Here is a 12,500-nt window from a genome sequence, read left to right on the forward strand (position 1 = left end):
CATGTTTTGCTGGAGTCTAGTTTGTCCTGCGTCGCCTTCAAATAGGATCTTTTCAGTTGCCTTGGCAGCTTTTGGCCATACTACCCTGAAAACGCCTGATCTCGGAAGCTAAGCAGGGGAGGGCCTGGTTAGTACTTGGATGGGAGACCGCCTGGGAATACCAGGTGCTGTAAGCTTTTTATGGTTTTTGCTCTAGCCTGACAGCAGAGGGCGCTGTTTGACACTTTTTGCTGGATCTAGTTTGGCCTGCGTCGCCTTCAAATAAGATCTTTTCAGTTGTCCTGGCAGCTTACGGCCATACCACCCTGAAAACGCCTGATCTCGTCCGATCTCGGAAGCTAAGCAGGGGCGGGCCTGGTTAGTACTTGGATGGGAGACCGCCTGGGAATACCAGGTGCTGTAAGCTTTTTATGGTTTCTGCTCTTGCCTGACAGCAGAGGGCGCTGTTTGACACCTTTTGCTGGAGTCTAGTTTGGCCTGCGTCGCCTTCAAATAGGATCTTTTCAGTTGATGTGGCAGCTTACGGCCATACTACCCTGAAAACGCCCGATCTCGTCCGATCTCGGAAGCTAAGCAGGGGCGAGCCTGGTTAGTACTTGGATGGGAGACCGCCTGGGAATACCAGGTGCTGTAAGCTTTTCATGGTTTCTGCTCTTGCCTGACAGCAGAGGGCGCTGTTTGACATGTTTTGCTGGAGTCTAGTTTGGCCTGCGTCACCTTCAAATAGGATATTTTCAGTTGACCTGGCCGCTTACGGCCATACTACCCTGAAAACGCCCGATCTCGGAAGCTAAGCAGGGGCGGGCCTGGTTAGTACTTGGATGGGAGACCGCCTGGGAATACCAGGTGCTGTAAGCTCTTTATGGTTTCTGCTCTAGCCTGACAGCAGAGGGCGCTGTTTGACACTTTTTGCTGGATCTAGTTTGGCCTGCGTCGCCTTCAAATAAGATCTTTTCAGTTGTCCTGGCAGCTTACGGCCATACTACCCTGAAAACGCCCGATCTCGTCCGATCTCGGAAGCTAAGCAGGGGTGGGCCTGGTTAGTACTTGGATGGGAGACCGCCTGGCAATACCAGGTGCTGTAAGCCTTTTATGGTTTCTGCTCTTGCCTGACAGCAGAGGGCGCTGTTTGACACTTTTTGCTGGAGTCTAGTTTGGCCTGCGTCGCCTTCAAATAGGATCTTTTCATTTGCCCTGGCAGCTTACGGCCATACTACCCTGAAAACGCCCGATCTCGTCCGATCTTGGAAGCTAAGCAGGGGCGGGCCTGGTTAGTACTTGGATGGGAGACCACCTGGGAATACCAGGTGCTGTACGCTTTTTATGGTTTCTGCTCTTGCCTGACAGCAGAGGGCGCTGTTTGACACTTTTTGCTGGAGTCTAGTTTGTCCTGCGTCGCCTTCAAATAGGATCTTTTCAGTTGCCTTGGCAGCTTTTGGCCATACTACCCTGAAAACGCCCGATCTCGGAAGCTAAGCAGGGGCGGGCCTGGTTATACTTGGATGGGAGACCGCCTGGGAATACCAGGTGCTGTAAGCTTTTTATGGTTTCTGCTCTTGCCTGACAGCAGAGGGCGCTGTTTGACATGTTTTGCTGGAGTCTAGTTTGGCCTGCGTCACCTTCAAATAGGATTTTTTCAGTTGACCTGGCAGCTTACGGCCATACTACCTTGAAAACGCCCGATCTCGTCCGATCTCGGAAGCTAAGCACGGGCGGGCCTGGTTAGTACTTGAATGGGAGACCGCCTGGGAATACCAGGTGCTGTAAGCTTTTTATGGTTTCTGCTCTTGCCTAACAGCAGAGGGCGCTGTTTGACACTTTTTGCTGGAGTCTAGTTTGGCCTGCGTCGCCTTCAAATAGGATCTTTTCAGTTGCCCTGGCAGCTTACGGCCATACTACCCTGAAAACGCCCGGTCTCGTCCGATCTCGGAAGCTAAGCAGGGGCGGGCCTGGTTAGTACTTGGATGGGAGACCGCCTGGGAATACCAGGTGCTGTAAGCTTTTTATGGTTTCTGCTCTTGCCTGACAGCAGAGGGCGCTGTTTGACACTTTTTGCTGGAGTCTAGTTTGGCCTGCGTCGCCTTCAAATAGGATCTTTTCAGTTGACCTGGCAGCTTACGGCCATACTACCCTGAAAACGCCCGATCTCTTCCGATCTCAGAAGCTAAGCAGGGGCGGGCCTGGTTAGTACTTGGATGGGAGACCGCCTGGGAATACCAGGTGCTGTAAGCTTTTTATGGTTTCTGCTCTTGCCTGACAGCAGAGGGCGCTATTTGACACTTTTTGCTGGCTCTAGTTTGGCCTGCGTCGCCTTCAAATAGGATCTTTTCAGTTGATGTGGCAGCTTACGGCCATACTACCCTGAAAACGCCCGATCTCGTCCGATCTCGGAAGCTAAGCAGGGGCGGGCCTGGTTAGTACTTGGATGGGAGACCGCCTGGGAATACCAGGTGCTGTAAGCTTTTTATGGTTTCTGCTCTTGCCTGACAGCAGAGGGCGCTATTTGACACTTTTTGCTGGCTCTAGTTTGGCCTGCGTCGCCTTCAAATAGGATCTTTTCAGTTGATGTGGCAGCTTACGGCCATACTACCCTGAAAACGCCCGATCTCGTCCGATCTCGGAAGCTAAGCAGGGGCGGGCCTGGTTAGTACTTGGATGGGAGACCGCCTGGGAATACCAGGTGCTGTAAGCTTTTTATGGTTTCTGCTCTTGCCTGACAGCAGAGGGCGCTGTTTGACACTTTTTGCTGGAGTCTAGTTTGGCCTGCGTCGCCTTCAAATAGGATCTTTACAGTTGCCCTGGCAGCTTACGGCCACACTACCCTGAAAACGCCTGATCTCGGAAGCTAAGCAGGGGAGGGCCTGGTTAGTACTTGGATGGGAGACCGCCTGGGAATACCAGGTGCTGTAAGCTTTTTATGGTTTCTGCTCTAGCCTGACAGCAGAGGGCGCTGTTTGACACTTTTTGCTGGATCTAGTTTGGCCTGCGTCGCCTTCAAATAAGATCTTTTCATTTGTCCTGGCAGCTTACGGCCATACCACCCTGAAAACGCCTGATCTCGTCCGATCTCGGAAGCTAAGTAGGGGCGGGCCTGGTTAGTACTTGGATGGGAGACCGCCTGTGAATACCAGGTGCTGTAAGCTTTTTATGGTTTCTGCTCTTGCCTGACAGCAGAGGGCGCTGTTTGACACTTTTTGCTGTAGTCTAGTTTGGCCTGCGTCACTTTCAAATAGGATCTTTTCAGTTGACCTGGCAGCTTAGGCCATACTACCCTGAAAACGCCCGATCTCGTACGATCTCGGAAGCTAAGCAGGGCCGGGCCTGGTTAGTACTTGGATGGGAGACCGCCTGTGAATACCAGGTGCTGTAAGCTTTTTATGGTTTCTGCTCTTGCCTGACAGCAGAGGGCGCTGTTTGACACTTTTTGCTGTAGTCTAGTTTGGCCTGCGTCACCTTCAAATAGGATCTTTTCAGTTGACCTGGCAGCTTACGGCCATACTACCCTGAAAACGCCCGATCTCGTCCGATCTCGGAAGCTAAGCAGGGGCGGGCCTGGTTAGTACTTGGATGGGAGACCGCCTGGGAATACCAGGTGCTGTAAGCTTTTTATGGTTTCTGCTCTAGCCTGACAGCAGAGGGCGCTGTTTGACATGTTTTGCTGGAGTCTAGTTTGTCCTGCGTCGCCTTCAAATAGGATCTTTTCAGTTGCCTTGGCAGCTTTTGGCCATACTACCCTGAAAACGCCTGATCTCGGAAGCTAAGCAGGGGAGGGCCTGGTTAGTACTTGGATGGGAGACCGCCTGGGAATACCAGGTGCTGTAAGCTTTTTATGGTTTTTGCTCTAGCCTGACAGCAGAGGGCGCTGTTTGACACTTTTTGCTGGATCTAGTTTGGCCTGCGTCGCCTTCAAATAAGATCTTTTCAGTTGTCCTGGCAGTTTACGGCCATACCACCCTGAAAACGCCTGATCTCGTCCGATCTCGGAAGCTAAGCAGGGGCGGGCCTGGTTAGTACTTGGATGGGAGACCGCCTGGGAATACCAGGTGCTGTAAGCTTTTTATGGTTTCTGCTCTTGCCTGACAGCAGAGGGCGCTGTTTGACACCTTTTGCTGGAGTCTAGTTTGGCCTACGTCGCCTTCAAATAGGATCTTTTCAGTTGATGTGGCAGCTTACGGCCATACTACCCTGAAAACGCCCGATCTCGTCCGATCTCGGAAGCTAAGCAGGGGCGAGCCTGGTTAGTACTTGGATGGGAGACCGCCTGGGAATACCAGGTGCTGTAAGCTTTTCATGGTTTCTGCTCTTGCCTGACAGCAGAGGGCGCTGTTTGACATGTTTTGCTGGAGTCTAGTTTGGCCTGCGTCACCTTCAAATAGGATATTTTCAGTTGACCTGGCCGCTTACGGCCATACTACCCTGAAAACGCCCGATCTCGGAAGCTAAGCAGGGGCGGGCCTGGTTAGTACTTGGATGGGAGACCGCCTGGGAATACCAGGTGCTGTAAGCTCTTTATGGTTTCTGCTCTAGCCTGACAGCAGAGGGCGCTGTTTGACACTTTTTGCTGGATCTAGTTTGGCCTGCGTCGCCTTCAAATAAGATCTTTTCAGTTGTCCTGGCAGCTTACGGCCATACTACCCTGAAAACGCCCGATCTCGTCCGATCTCGGAAGCTAAGCAGGGGTGGGCCTGGTTAGTACTTGGATGGGAGACCGCCTGGCAATACCAGGTGCTGTAAGCCTTTTATGGTTTCTGCTCTTGCCTGACAGCAGAGGGCGCTGTTTGACACTTTTTGCTGGAGTCTAGTTTGGCCTGCGTCGCCTTCAAATAGGATCTTTTCATTTGCCCTGGCAGCTTACGGCCATACTACCCTGAAAACGCCCGATCTCGTCCGATCTCGGAAGCTAAGCAGGGGCGGGCCTGGTTAGTACTTGGATGGGAGACCACCTGGGAATACCAGGTGCTGTACGCTTTTTATGGTTTCTGCTCTTGCCTGACAGCAGAGGGCGCTGTTTGACACTTTTTGCTGGAGTCTAGTTTGTCCTGCGTCGCCTTCAAATAGGATCTTTTCAGTTGCCTTGGCAGCTTTTGGCCATACTACCCTGAAAACGCCCGATCTCGGAAGCTAAGCAGGGGCGGGCCTGGTTATACTTGGATGGGAGACCGCCTGGGAATACCAGGTGCTGTAAGCTTTTTATGGTTTCTGCTCTTGCCTGACAGCAGAGGGCGCTGTTTGACATGTTTTGCTGGAGTCTAGTTTGGCCTGCGTCACCTTCAAATAGGATTTTTTCAGTTGACCTGGCAGCTTACGGCCATACTACCTTGAAAACGCCCGATCTCGTCCGATCTCGGAAGCTAAGCACGGGCGGGCCTGGTTAGTACTTGAATGGGAGACCGCCTGGGAATACCAGGTGCTGTAAGCTTTTTATGGTTTCTGCTCTTGCCTAACAGCAGAGGGCGCTGTTTGACACTTTTTGCTGGAGTCTAGTTTGGCCTGCGTCGCCTTCAAATAGGATCTTTTCAGTTGCCCTGGCAGCTTACGGCCATACTACCCTGAAAACGCCCGGTCTCGTCCGATCTCGGAAGCTAAGCAGGGGCGGGCCTGGTTAGTACTTGGATGGGAGACCGCCTGGGAATACCAGGTGCTGTAAGCTTTTTATGGTTTCTGCTCTTGCCTGACAGCAGAGGGCGCTGTTTGACACTTTTTGCTGGAGTCTAGTTTGGCCTGCGTCTTCTTCAAATAGGATCTTTTCAGTTGACCTGGCAGCTTATGGCCATACTACCCTGAAAACGCCCGATCTCGTCCGATCTCGGAAGCTAAGCAGGGGTGGGCCTGGTTAGTACTTGGATGGGAGACCGCCTGGGAATACCAGGTGCTGTAAGCTTTTTATGGTTTCTGCTCTAGCCTGACAGCAGAGGGCGCTGTTTGACACTTTTTGCTGGATCTAGTTTGGCCTGCGTCGCCTTCAAATAAGATCTTTTCAGTTGTCCTGGCAGCTTACGGCCATACTACCCTGAAAACGCCCGATCTCGTCCGATCTCGGAAGCTAAGCAGGGGCGGGCCTGGTTAGTACTTGGATGGGAGACCGCCTGGGAATACCAGGTGCTGTAAGCTTTTTATGGTTTCTGCTCTTGCCTGACAGCAGAGGGCGCTGTTTGACACTTTTTGCTGGAGTCTAGTTTGGCCTGCGTCGCCTTCAAATAGGATCTTTTCAGTTGACCTGGCAGCTTACGGCCATACTACCCTGAAAACGCCCGATCTCTTCCGATCTCAGAAGCTAAGCAGGGGCGGGCCTGGTTAGTACTTGGATGGGAGACCGCCTGGGAATACCAGGTGCTGTAAGCTTTTTATGGTTTCTGCTCTTGCCTGACAGCAGAGGGCGCTATTTGACACTTTTTGCTGGCTCTAGTTTGGCCTGCGTCGCCTTCAAATAGGATCTTTTCAGTTGATGTGGCAGCTTACGGCCATACTACCCTGAAAACGCCCGATCTCGTCCGATCTCGGAAGCTAAGCAGGGGCGGGCCTGGTTAGTACTTGGATGGGAGACCGCCTGGGAATACCAGGTGCTGTAAGCTTTTTATGGTTTCTGCTCTTGCCTGACAGCAGAGGGCGCTGTTTGACACTTTTTGCTGGAGTCTAGTTTGGCCTGCGTCGCCTTCAAATAGGATCTTTACAGTTGCCCTGGCAGCTTACGGCCACACTACCCTGAAAACGCCTGATCTCGGAAGCTAAGCAGGGGAGGGCCTGGTTAGTACTTGGATGGGAGACCGCCTGGGAATACCAGGTGCTGTAAGCTTTTTATGGTTTCTGCTCTAGCCTGACAGCAGAGGGCGCTGTTTGACACTTTTTGCTGGATCTAGTTTGGCCTGCGTCGCCTTCAAATAAGATCTTTTCAGTTGTCCTGGCAGCTTACGGCCATACCACCCTGAAAACGCCTGATCTCGTCCGATCTCGGAAGCTAAGCAGGGGCGGGCCTGGTTAGTACTTGGATGGGAGACCGCCTGGGAATACCAGGTGCTGTAAGCTTTTTATGGTTTCTGCTCTTGCCTGACAGCAGAGGGCGCTGTTCGACACTTTTTGCTGGAGTCTAGTTTGGCCTGCGTCTTCTTCAAATAGGATCTTTTCAGTTGACCTGGCAGCTTATGGCCATACTACCCTGAAAACGCCCGATCTCGTCCGATCTCGGAAGCTAAGCAGGGGCGGGCCTGGTTAGTACTTGGATGGGAGACCGCCTGGGAATACCAGGTGCTGTAAGCTTTTTATGGTTTCTGCTCTAGCCTGACAGCAGAGGGCGCTGTTTGACACTTTTTGCTGGATCTAGTTTGGCCTGCGTCGCCTTCAAATAAGATCTTTTCAGTTGTCCTGGCAGCTTACGGCCACACCACCCTGAAAACGCCTGATCTCGTCCGATCTCGGAAGCTAAGCAGGGGCGGGCCTGGTTAGTACTTGGATGGGAGACCGCCTGGGAATACCAGGTGCTGTAAGCTTTTTTTGGTTTCTGCTCTTGCCTGACAGCAGAGGGCGCTGTTTGACACTTTTTGCTGGAGTCTAGTTTGGCCTGCGTCGCCTTCAAATAGGATCTTTTCAGTTGATGTGGCAGCTTACGGCCATATTACCCTGAAAAGGCCCGATCTCGTCCGATCTCGGAAGCTAAGCAGGGGCGGGCCTGGTTAGTACTTGGATGGGAGACCGCCTGGGAATACCAGGTGCTGTAAGCTTTTTATGGTTTCTGCTCTAGCCTGACAGCAGAGGGCGCTGTTTGACACTTTTTGCTGGATCTAGTTTGGCCTGCGTCGCCTTCAAATAAGATCTTTTCAGTTGTCCTGGCAGCTTACGGCCATACCACCCTGAAAACGCCTGATCTCGTCCGATCTCGGAAGCTAAGCAGGGGCGGGCCTGGTTAGTACTTGGATGGGAGACCGCCTGGGAATACCAGGTGCTGTAAGCTTTTTATGGTTTCTGCTCTTGCCTGACAGCAGAGGGCGCTGTTTGACACTTTTTGCTGGAGTCTAGTTTGGCCTGCGTCGCCTTCAAATAGGATCTTTTCAGTCGCCCTTGCAGCTTACGGCCATACTACCCTGAAAACGCCCGATCTCGTCCGATCTCGGAAGCTAAGCAGGGGCGGTCCTGGTTAGTACTTGGATGGGAGACCGCCTGGGATTACCAGGTGCTGTAAGCTTTTTATGGTTTCTGCTCTTGCCTGACAGCAGAGGGCGCTGTTTGACACTTTTTGCTGGAGTCTAGTTTGGCCAGCGTCTTCTTCAAATAGGATCTTTTCAGTTGTCCTGGCAGCTTACGGCCATACTACCCTGAAAACGCCCGATCTCGGAAGCTAAGCAGGGGCGGGCCTGGTTAGTACTTGGATGGGAGACCGCCTGTGAATACCAGGTGCTGTAAGCTTTTTATGGTTTCTGCTCTTGCCTGACAGCAGAGGGCGCTGTTTGACACTTTTTGCTGTAGTCTAGTTTGGCCTGCGTCACTTTCAAATAGGATCTTTTCAGTTGACCTGGCAGCTTAGGCCATACTACCCTGAAAACGCCCGATCTCGTACGATCTCGGAAGCTAAGCAGGGCCGGGCCTGGTTAGTACTTGGATGGGAGACCGCCTGTGAATACCAGGTGCTGTAAGCTTTTTATGGTTTCTGCTCTTGCCTGACAGCAGAGGGCGCTGTTTGACACTTTTTACTGTAGTCTAGTTTGGCCTGCGTCACCTTCAAATAGGATCTTTTCAGTTGACCTGGCAGCTTACGGCCATACTACCCTGAAAACGCCCGATCTCGTCCGATCTCGGAAGCTAAGCAGGGGCGGGCCTGGTTAGTACTTGGATGGGAGACCGCCTGGGAATACCAGGTGCTGTAAGCTTTTTATGGTTTCTGCTCTAGCCTGACAGCAGAGGGCGCTGTTTGACATGTTTTGCTGGAGTCTAGTTTGTCCTGCGTCGCCTTCAAATAGGATCTTTTCAGTTGCCTTGGCAGCTTTTGGCCATACTACCCTGAAAACGCCTGATCTCGGAAGCTAAGCAGGGGAGGGCCTGGTTAGTACTTGGATGGGAGACCGCCTGGGAATACCAGGTGCTGTAAGCTTTTTATGGTTTTTGCTCTAGCCTGACAGCAGAGGGCGCTGTTTGACACTTTTTGCTGGATCTAGTTTGGCCTGCGTCGCCTTCAAATAAGATCTTTTCAGTTGTCCTGGCAGCTTACGGCCATACCACCCTGAAAACGCCTGATCTCGTCCGATCTCGGAAGCTAAGCAGGGGCGGGCCTGGTTAGTACTTGGATGGGAGACCGCCTGGGAATACCAGGTGCTGTAAGCTTTTTATGGTTTCTGCTCTTGCCTGACAGCAGAGGGCGCTGTTTGACACCTTTTGCTGGAGTCTAGTTTGGCCTGCGTCGCCTTCAAATAGGATCTTTTCAGTTGATGTGGCAGCTTACGGCCATACTACCCTGAAAACGCCCGATCTCGTCCGATCTCGGAAGCTAAGCAGGGGCGAGCCTGGTTAGTACTTGGATGGGAGACCGCCTGGGAATACCAGGTGCTGTAAGCTTTTCATGGTTTCTGCTCTTGCCTGACAGCAGAGGGCGCTGTTTGACATGTTTTGCTGGAGTCTAGTTTGGCCTGCGTCACCTTCAAATAGGATATTTTCAGTTGACCTGGCCGCTTACGGCCATACTACCCTGAAAACGCCCGATCTCGGAAGCTAAGCAGGGGCGGGCCTGGTTAGTACTTGGATTAAGATTAAGATTAAGATTAAGATTAAGATTAAGATTAAGATTAAGATTAAGATTAAGATATGCCTTTATTCGTCCCTCAGTGGGGAAATTTGTATTGCACAGCAGCAAGAGTACAGAATCAGTTAAGCAGTACAAAATACACAATATAGAAAAATAAACAATATAAACGACTCAAGTATTAACAAAAATCAACAGTTTTTCCCAGAGTTATATACAATACAGTATGTAGATAATATGAGACGAGATGATATATATGACCAGTCTATACACTGAGATCTTGCTAGTGAGTTAATATGAGGCATTATAGAAGTACTTCACATAGAACTTAATATATTGCATTTAGAGCCTTAATATTGCACATGGAGGTTGATCAGATATTGCACAGTGAATGGGGTCTGGAGTAACTATACTGAATGTAAAAAGCAAAGTATTACACAGATGTACATAGCAGTGTAGAAGTCTATTGGGAGCAGTGCTGGTTGTACAGCCTGACAGCTGCAGGAAGAAAAGACCTGCGATATCGCTCCTTCACACACTTGGGGTGAAGCAGTCTATCGCTGAAGGAGCTTTCAAGTGCTGTCAAGGTGTCCTGCAGGGGGTGGGAGTTGTTCTCCAACATGGATGATAGCTTAGCCAACATCCTCCTCTCCCCCACCACCTCCACTGGGTCAAGGGGGCAACCCAGTGCAGAGCTGGCCTTCCTGACGATCTTATCCAGTCTCTTCCTATCCGCAGCCGAAATGCTGCTGCCCCAGCAGACCACTCCCTGGAAAATGGCTGAAGCCACAACAGAGTCATAGAACGTCTTGAGGAGTGCCCCTTGCACTCCAAAAGACCTCAGTCTCCTGAGCAGATAGAGTCTGCTCATGCCCTTCCTGTAAAGTGCTTCTGTGTGATGAGTCCAGTCCAGTCTATTGTTGAGATGAACACCCAGGTACTTGTAAGATGTCACCATCTCAATGTCCATTCCCTGAATGTTCACTGGTGTTGGAGGAGAGTGGATGCGCCTGCGGAAATCCACCACCAGCTCTCTGGTTTTCCCCGTGTTGATCTGGAGGCAGTTCCGCTGGCACCAGTCCACAAAGTCCTGTGTCAGTCCTCTGTACTCCAAGTCGTCCCCATCTGTGATGAGGCCAACAATTGCAGAGTCGTCAGAGAACTTCTGCAGGTGGCAGGTTGGTGTGTTGTAGGAGAAGTCTGCTGTGTAGAGGGTGAAAAGGAACGGAGCCAGGACCGTTCCCTGCGGAGCCCCCGTACTGCAGACAACTGTGTCGGACACACAGTCCCGTGTCCTCACATACTGTGGACGGTTGGTGAGGTAATCCAGTATCCACGATGTGAGGTGCAGGTCCACCCCTGTGTTCTCCAGCTTGTCCCTCAGAAGTGCTGGCTGGATGGTGTTGAACGCACTGGAAAAATCAAAGAACATGATTCTCACCGTGCTCCCAGGTTTCTCCAGGTGAGAGAGCGCTCTGTGCTGGAGGAAGATGACAGCGTCGTCCACCCCAGTGCCAGGTTGATAGGCGAACTGGAGCGGGTCCATCGAAGGACCCACCAGGGGGCGGAGATGGTCAAGGATCAGCCGCTCCAAGGTCTTCATCAGGTGTGATGTAAGTGCCACCGGCCTGTAGCTGCTGAGGTCCTTGGGGTGCGGCGTCTTGGGGACAGGAACCACGCAGGATGTCTTCCACAGCTGTGGCACCCTCCCCAGCTTCAGGCTCAGGTTGAAGATGTGCTCAACAATCCCGCACAGCTCGTCCGCGCAGGACTTCAGGAGCCTGGAGCTGATGCCGTCTGGTCCCGCCGCCTTCCTCGCCTTGGTTTTCCGGAGCTGGTTTCTCACCTGGGATGTTGTGAGGGTCAGGTTGGAGCAGGGGGGCTGTGTGCGGGGGGAGGTTAGTGAGGAGGTTGAGCTGATTAGGTGAGAAGTGGTGGGGGATGGCTGTGTGCAGGAGGGGGAGGTGGGGGTAGGGCTGTCCACTCGAGGTGTCGATGGGGGGAGTTTCGGCAGAAGTTTCGGCAGGAGGTGCTGGGCCGGGGGATGGGCAGATGGTTGATCAAACCTGTTGAAAAATAGATTCAGATCGTTAGCCTTTACCTGGTCCCCAGCAGCCTGGGAGTCGGGCCCCTTGTGGCCAGAGATGGTTTTCAGGCCTCTCCAGACTCCTCTGACGTTGTTCTGCTGCAGCTGTTCCTCCATCTTTTTCCTGTAGCAGTCCTTCCCCTCCCTGATTTTCCTCCTCAGCTCCTTCTGCACAGCCTTCAGCTCTTCCCTATTTCCTGACTTAAAGACCCTCTTCTTCTCCTTTAGGAGAGCCTTTATGTCCGGATTAATCCACGGTTTGTTGTTGGAGAAACACCGTACAGTCCTGGTGGGTACAGTGTTTTCCACACAGAAGTTTATGTAGTCTGTGATGCAGTCAGTGAGACTGTCTATATCGTCCCCATGAGGATGGCATAGTTCCTCCCACACTGTTGTGTTGAAACAGTCCTTCAGAGCCTCGTCGGCTTCATCAGACCATCTCTTCACTGTGCGGGACACAGCTGGCAGCCTGCGTACCAGAGGTTTGTACACAGGCTGGAGATGTACCAGGTTGTGGTCTGATCTTCCCAGGGGAGGAAGTGCTGTTGAATTGTATGCCTCCTTGGTGTTGGCATAACACAAGTCCAGTGTTTTATTGTCTCTGGTGCAGCAGGTGACATACTGGGTGAAGGTGGGCAGGGTGGAGGATGGAGAAGCGTGGTTGAAATCACCTGAGAGAAGAAGGAGAGC

At 52.0% G+C, this 12,500-nt stretch overlaps 32 non-coding genes and 10 pseudogenes across 32 annotated transcripts; all 42 read left to right on the top strand.

Annotated features, from left to right (window-relative positions):
- The first annotated feature begins 67 nt into the window (after window positions 1-67).
- Window positions 68-176, top strand: LOC131113662 (5S ribosomal RNA; annotated as a pseudogene).
- Window positions 177-287: 111 nt separating this feature from the next.
- On the top strand, window positions 288-406 carry LOC131113474 (5S ribosomal RNA). The gene has a single exon (XR_009121498.1). It is a non-coding gene; the product is annotated as a 5S ribosomal RNA (ribosomal RNA).
- A 112-nt stretch (window positions 407-518) lies between these two features.
- LOC131116743 (5S ribosomal RNA) lies at window positions 519-637 on the top strand. Its single transcript, XR_009123982.1, has one exon. It is a non-coding gene; the product is annotated as a 5S ribosomal RNA (ribosomal RNA).
- A 112-nt stretch (window positions 638-749) lies between these two features.
- Window positions 750-858, top strand: LOC131111949 (5S ribosomal RNA; annotated as a pseudogene).
- Window positions 859-969: 111 nt separating this feature from the next.
- On the top strand, window positions 970-1,088 carry LOC131116615 (5S ribosomal RNA). The gene has a single exon (XR_009123857.1). It is a non-coding gene; the product is annotated as a 5S ribosomal RNA (ribosomal RNA).
- Window positions 1,089-1,200: 112 nt separating this feature from the next.
- On the top strand, window positions 1,201-1,319 carry LOC131117496 (5S ribosomal RNA). The gene has a single exon (XR_009124711.1). It is a non-coding gene; the product is annotated as a 5S ribosomal RNA (ribosomal RNA).
- A 112-nt stretch (window positions 1,320-1,431) lies between these two features.
- LOC131114108 (5S ribosomal RNA) lies at window positions 1,432-1,539 on the top strand (annotated as a pseudogene).
- A 112-nt stretch (window positions 1,540-1,651) lies between these two features.
- On the top strand, window positions 1,652-1,770 carry LOC131117034 (5S ribosomal RNA). Its single transcript, XR_009124265.1, has one exon. It is a non-coding gene; the product is annotated as a 5S ribosomal RNA (ribosomal RNA).
- Window positions 1,771-1,882: 112 nt separating this feature from the next.
- On the top strand, window positions 1,883-2,001 carry LOC131115952 (5S ribosomal RNA). The gene has a single exon (XR_009123218.1). It is a non-coding gene; the product is annotated as a 5S ribosomal RNA (ribosomal RNA).
- A 112-nt stretch (window positions 2,002-2,113) lies between these two features.
- LOC131117261 (5S ribosomal RNA) lies at window positions 2,114-2,232 on the top strand. Its single transcript, XR_009124483.1, has one exon. It is a non-coding gene; the product is annotated as a 5S ribosomal RNA (ribosomal RNA).
- A 111-nt stretch (window positions 2,233-2,343) lies between these two features.
- Window positions 2,344-2,462, top strand: LOC131114846 (5S ribosomal RNA). Its single transcript, XR_009122147.1, has one exon. It is a non-coding gene; the product is annotated as a 5S ribosomal RNA (ribosomal RNA).
- A 111-nt stretch (window positions 2,463-2,573) lies between these two features.
- Window positions 2,574-2,692, top strand: LOC131114847 (5S ribosomal RNA). Its single transcript, XR_009122148.1, has one exon. It is a non-coding gene; the product is annotated as a 5S ribosomal RNA (ribosomal RNA).
- A 112-nt stretch (window positions 2,693-2,804) lies between these two features.
- LOC131112822 (5S ribosomal RNA) lies at window positions 2,805-2,913 on the top strand (annotated as a pseudogene).
- Window positions 2,914-3,024: 111 nt separating this feature from the next.
- Window positions 3,025-3,143, top strand: LOC131116778 (5S ribosomal RNA). Its single transcript, XR_009124015.1, has one exon. It is a non-coding gene; the product is annotated as a 5S ribosomal RNA (ribosomal RNA).
- Window positions 3,144-3,255: 112 nt separating this feature from the next.
- LOC131119137 (5S ribosomal RNA) lies at window positions 3,256-3,373 on the top strand. Its single transcript, XR_009126265.1, has one exon. It is a non-coding gene; the product is annotated as a 5S ribosomal RNA (ribosomal RNA).
- Window positions 3,374-3,485: 112 nt separating this feature from the next.
- Window positions 3,486-3,604, top strand: LOC131114848 (5S ribosomal RNA). The gene has a single exon (XR_009122149.1). It is a non-coding gene; the product is annotated as a 5S ribosomal RNA (ribosomal RNA).
- A 112-nt stretch (window positions 3,605-3,716) lies between these two features.
- LOC131113663 (5S ribosomal RNA) lies at window positions 3,717-3,825 on the top strand (annotated as a pseudogene).
- A 111-nt stretch (window positions 3,826-3,936) lies between these two features.
- Window positions 3,937-4,055, top strand: LOC131115361 (5S ribosomal RNA). The gene has a single exon (XR_009122642.1). It is a non-coding gene; the product is annotated as a 5S ribosomal RNA (ribosomal RNA).
- Window positions 4,056-4,167: 112 nt separating this feature from the next.
- On the top strand, window positions 4,168-4,286 carry LOC131116744 (5S ribosomal RNA). Its single transcript, XR_009123983.1, has one exon. It is a non-coding gene; the product is annotated as a 5S ribosomal RNA (ribosomal RNA).
- A 112-nt stretch (window positions 4,287-4,398) lies between these two features.
- Window positions 4,399-4,507, top strand: LOC131111950 (5S ribosomal RNA; annotated as a pseudogene).
- A 111-nt stretch (window positions 4,508-4,618) lies between these two features.
- LOC131116616 (5S ribosomal RNA) lies at window positions 4,619-4,737 on the top strand. The gene has a single exon (XR_009123858.1). It is a non-coding gene; the product is annotated as a 5S ribosomal RNA (ribosomal RNA).
- Window positions 4,738-4,849: 112 nt separating this feature from the next.
- LOC131116111 (5S ribosomal RNA) lies at window positions 4,850-4,968 on the top strand. Its single transcript, XR_009123372.1, has one exon. It is a non-coding gene; the product is annotated as a 5S ribosomal RNA (ribosomal RNA).
- Window positions 4,969-5,080: 112 nt separating this feature from the next.
- LOC131114109 (5S ribosomal RNA) lies at window positions 5,081-5,188 on the top strand (annotated as a pseudogene).
- A 112-nt stretch (window positions 5,189-5,300) lies between these two features.
- LOC131117035 (5S ribosomal RNA) lies at window positions 5,301-5,419 on the top strand. Its single transcript, XR_009124266.1, has one exon. It is a non-coding gene; the product is annotated as a 5S ribosomal RNA (ribosomal RNA).
- A 112-nt stretch (window positions 5,420-5,531) lies between these two features.
- LOC131115953 (5S ribosomal RNA) lies at window positions 5,532-5,650 on the top strand. Its single transcript, XR_009123219.1, has one exon. It is a non-coding gene; the product is annotated as a 5S ribosomal RNA (ribosomal RNA).
- A 112-nt stretch (window positions 5,651-5,762) lies between these two features.
- On the top strand, window positions 5,763-5,881 carry LOC131115311 (5S ribosomal RNA). The gene has a single exon (XR_009122592.1). It is a non-coding gene; the product is annotated as a 5S ribosomal RNA (ribosomal RNA).
- A 111-nt stretch (window positions 5,882-5,992) lies between these two features.
- On the top strand, window positions 5,993-6,111 carry LOC131114849 (5S ribosomal RNA). Its single transcript, XR_009122150.1, has one exon. It is a non-coding gene; the product is annotated as a 5S ribosomal RNA (ribosomal RNA).
- Window positions 6,112-6,223: 112 nt separating this feature from the next.
- Window positions 6,224-6,342, top strand: LOC131117262 (5S ribosomal RNA). The gene has a single exon (XR_009124484.1). It is a non-coding gene; the product is annotated as a 5S ribosomal RNA (ribosomal RNA).
- A 111-nt stretch (window positions 6,343-6,453) lies between these two features.
- On the top strand, window positions 6,454-6,572 carry LOC131114850 (5S ribosomal RNA). Its single transcript, XR_009122151.1, has one exon. It is a non-coding gene; the product is annotated as a 5S ribosomal RNA (ribosomal RNA).
- A 112-nt stretch (window positions 6,573-6,684) lies between these two features.
- Window positions 6,685-6,793, top strand: LOC131112823 (5S ribosomal RNA; annotated as a pseudogene).
- A 111-nt stretch (window positions 6,794-6,904) lies between these two features.
- Window positions 6,905-7,023, top strand: LOC131113485 (5S ribosomal RNA). Its single transcript, XR_009121499.1, has one exon. It is a non-coding gene; the product is annotated as a 5S ribosomal RNA (ribosomal RNA).
- Window positions 7,024-7,135: 112 nt separating this feature from the next.
- On the top strand, window positions 7,136-7,254 carry LOC131115422 (5S ribosomal RNA). The gene has a single exon (XR_009122700.1). It is a non-coding gene; the product is annotated as a 5S ribosomal RNA (ribosomal RNA).
- A 111-nt stretch (window positions 7,255-7,365) lies between these two features.
- Window positions 7,366-7,484, top strand: LOC131115843 (5S ribosomal RNA). Its single transcript, XR_009123112.1, has one exon. It is a non-coding gene; the product is annotated as a 5S ribosomal RNA (ribosomal RNA).
- A 112-nt stretch (window positions 7,485-7,596) lies between these two features.
- On the top strand, window positions 7,597-7,715 carry LOC131117827 (5S ribosomal RNA). The gene has a single exon (XR_009125033.1). It is a non-coding gene; the product is annotated as a 5S ribosomal RNA (ribosomal RNA).
- A 111-nt stretch (window positions 7,716-7,826) lies between these two features.
- On the top strand, window positions 7,827-7,945 carry LOC131113498 (5S ribosomal RNA). Its single transcript, XR_009121501.1, has one exon. It is a non-coding gene; the product is annotated as a 5S ribosomal RNA (ribosomal RNA).
- Window positions 7,946-8,057: 112 nt separating this feature from the next.
- LOC131118262 (5S ribosomal RNA) lies at window positions 8,058-8,176 on the top strand. The gene has a single exon (XR_009125428.1). It is a non-coding gene; the product is annotated as a 5S ribosomal RNA (ribosomal RNA).
- A 112-nt stretch (window positions 8,177-8,288) lies between these two features.
- Window positions 8,289-8,397, top strand: LOC131112288 (5S ribosomal RNA; annotated as a pseudogene).
- A 112-nt stretch (window positions 8,398-8,509) lies between these two features.
- Window positions 8,510-8,627, top strand: LOC131119140 (5S ribosomal RNA). Its single transcript, XR_009126267.1, has one exon. It is a non-coding gene; the product is annotated as a 5S ribosomal RNA (ribosomal RNA).
- A 112-nt stretch (window positions 8,628-8,739) lies between these two features.
- LOC131114852 (5S ribosomal RNA) lies at window positions 8,740-8,858 on the top strand. The gene has a single exon (XR_009122153.1). It is a non-coding gene; the product is annotated as a 5S ribosomal RNA (ribosomal RNA).
- A 112-nt stretch (window positions 8,859-8,970) lies between these two features.
- On the top strand, window positions 8,971-9,079 carry LOC131113665 (5S ribosomal RNA; annotated as a pseudogene).
- Window positions 9,080-9,190: 111 nt separating this feature from the next.
- On the top strand, window positions 9,191-9,309 carry LOC131113511 (5S ribosomal RNA). The gene has a single exon (XR_009121502.1). It is a non-coding gene; the product is annotated as a 5S ribosomal RNA (ribosomal RNA).
- A 112-nt stretch (window positions 9,310-9,421) lies between these two features.
- Window positions 9,422-9,540, top strand: LOC131116746 (5S ribosomal RNA). Its single transcript, XR_009123986.1, has one exon. It is a non-coding gene; the product is annotated as a 5S ribosomal RNA (ribosomal RNA).
- Window positions 9,541-12,500: the final 2,960 nt, after the last annotated feature.

Source organism: Doryrhamphus excisus, unplaced genomic scaffold (assembly GCF_030265055.1).
Source record: "Doryrhamphus excisus isolate RoL2022-K1 unplaced genomic scaffold, RoL_Dexc_1.0 HiC_scaffold_25, whole genome shotgun sequence".
Classification (NCBI taxonomy): domain Eukaryota; kingdom Metazoa; phylum Chordata; class Actinopteri; order Syngnathiformes; family Syngnathidae; genus Doryrhamphus; species Doryrhamphus excisus.